The following is a 2298-nucleotide window of genomic DNA, read 5'->3' as shown; positions in this document are numbered from 1 at the left end:
CAGGACTGGCCAAAAAAAAAAAAAAAAAGAAACTAGTCTCACAGGTGGGGGTGCAGCCTTCTATCATGGAGTCATCACCAGAGTTTAGAAGCTGTTATAATTTTAACACTAAAACTTATATTTAGTTTCTCCAGTTTTCAGGTCAGCCCTAACAAGGGAGGAATCGAACCCAGAGCTTCATGTATACGAGGCAAGCACTCTTGCCACTAGGCCATATTCCCAGCCCCTGTGAGCAGCCATTTGATGTATTTGTTGAGATGAAGTATTGCTAATTTTCCTCCCGGCTGGCCTCAATCTTCCTGATCTCTATTTCCTCCTGAGTAGGCGCAATTACAGCCCCAGGCTACTTTGCCAGATTCAAATCAACCTTTTTTTTTTTTTTAACCAGTCCGGAAGCTTAAACTCAGGATACTGTCCCTGAGCTTCTTTTGCTCAAGGCTGGTACTCTATCACTTGAGCCACTTCCGGCTTTTTCTGTGTATGTGGTACTGAGGAATGGAAGCCAGGGCTTCATGCATGCTAGGCAAGCACTCTACCACTAAGTCACATTCCCAGCCATCAAATCAATAATCTTGACTTCCACCTCACGAAACCAGAAAAACGTCTAGTACCTATGGCTCATTCCTTTAATCCTAGGTACTCAGGAAGCTGGGCTCTGAGGATTGGGGTTCAAAGCCAGTTCAGGCAGGAAAGTCTGTGAGACTTAGCTCCAATTAAACACCTGAAAACTGGAAGTGAAGCTATGGCTTAAAGTTGTAGAGTGCCAGCCTTGAGCAAAAAATCTCAGGGACAGAACCCAAGCCCTGGGTTCAAGCCTCATGACCAACCTCCCTCCACCCTAAAGAAATGGAGGTGTTGTAGAGTACCAGCCACAAGTGAAAAAAATCAATGTGTGAGATCCTGAGTTTAAGCCTAGTGCACACACACACTTACATACTCACACCCCAACCCACACCATAAACTTCTCAGAAAAAGAAGTGGCATTATGGCTCAAGGGGTAGAGCATTGGGCCTTGAGCACAAAGAGGCTCAGGGACAGCACCCAGACCCGGAGTTCAAGCCTAAGAATTGGAAAGAAGAAGAAGGAGGAGGAGGAGGAGGAGGAGGAGGAGGAGGAGGAGGAGGAGGAGGAGGAGGAGGAGGAGGAGGAGGAGGAGGAGGAGGAGGAGGAGGAGGAGGAGGAGGAGGAGGAGGAGGAGGAGGAGGAGGAGGAGGAGGAGGAGGAGGAGGAGGAGGAGGAGGAGGAGGAGGAGGAGGAGGAGGAGGAGGAGGAGGAGGAGGAGGAGGAGGAGGAGGAGGAGGAGGAGGAGGAGGAGGAGGAGGAGGAGGAGGAGGAGGAGGAGGAGGAGGAGGAGGAGGAGGAGGAGGAGGAGGAGGAGGAGGAGGAGGAGGAGGAGGAGGAGGAGGAGGAGGAGGAGGAGGAGGAGGAGGAGGAGGAGGAGGAGGAGGAGGAGGAGGAGGAGCCAGAAAAACAAAAACAGAACAAACTAAACCCGGAAAAAGGAGGATAGAAGGAAGGTGAAAGCAGAAAAAAATAAATGGAGAATAGAAAAATGATAAATTTAATAAAAACCAACAGTTTTTTTTCATCCACCAAGAAGCCATACTTTATTAATGATAGAAACAGTACAAGCTTCAAACCAAACCCTCTTGAGACACAGACACACACACAAAAAGGGTCCTTGTTTTCATATGGTTATACTGTTAATTCCATTAAAGCATTTACAATATCATTACTATTATTCTTCAGTGCTCAGACTGCCTTTGCTCTTGACACATTTGCTTGTGACATGACCTATTCTGTCCTTGCACACTTGTTTCATCAACCTCCTCCTCTTCACTCTCCTCTTGTACAGTTGGAGTCTATGTGTTTTCTTGAATGTTTGAGACATCTTCACCTTGAGCTTTAAATTTCTCAGCAGCTGCTAACTTAGCTTGCTGAGATAAGTCCTGAATCTTGGCCTCCCCCAAAACTATGTAGGAATCTAAAGCTGGCTCTTGTAGACAGCTGGTTTTGTGATGACCAAGAGGATAGTCTTAGATTTCCGGACAGTGAGTCTAGTAACTCCTGTAACTTGTTGAAGACCCAGCTTGGACCTGGCCTGTCATAACTTCTTTTTACTCCAACTCTGTTTGGTTTCACTGACAGGTTCTTCATCCATTTCTGCTGCTGCTGCCAACTGGGCTTGCTGTGTGGCCACTTGTGTGGAGTTCTGTTCCTCAGCTCTGGTACTGATTCGTCACTGTCAGGTTCTTCCTGCACGGCAGCAGGGATGGTTTCTGTGGCTTCACTGGGCAT

The 2298-nt window shown here is 47.4% G+C and overlaps 1 pseudogene; it reads right to left on the bottom strand.

Moving 5' to 3' along the window:
- Window positions 1-1660: 1660 nt before the first annotated feature.
- Window positions 1661-2298, bottom strand: LOC125361008 (annotated as a pseudogene).

The sequence above is a fragment of the Perognathus longimembris genome, chromosome 12, assembly GCF_023159225.1.
Source record: "Perognathus longimembris pacificus isolate PPM17 chromosome 12, ASM2315922v1, whole genome shotgun sequence".
Lineage (NCBI taxonomy): Eukaryota > Metazoa > Chordata > Mammalia > Rodentia > Heteromyidae > Perognathus > Perognathus longimembris.
Note: the sequence above shows the minus strand (reverse complement) of the source record. Positions and strands in the feature narration are given on the sequence as shown.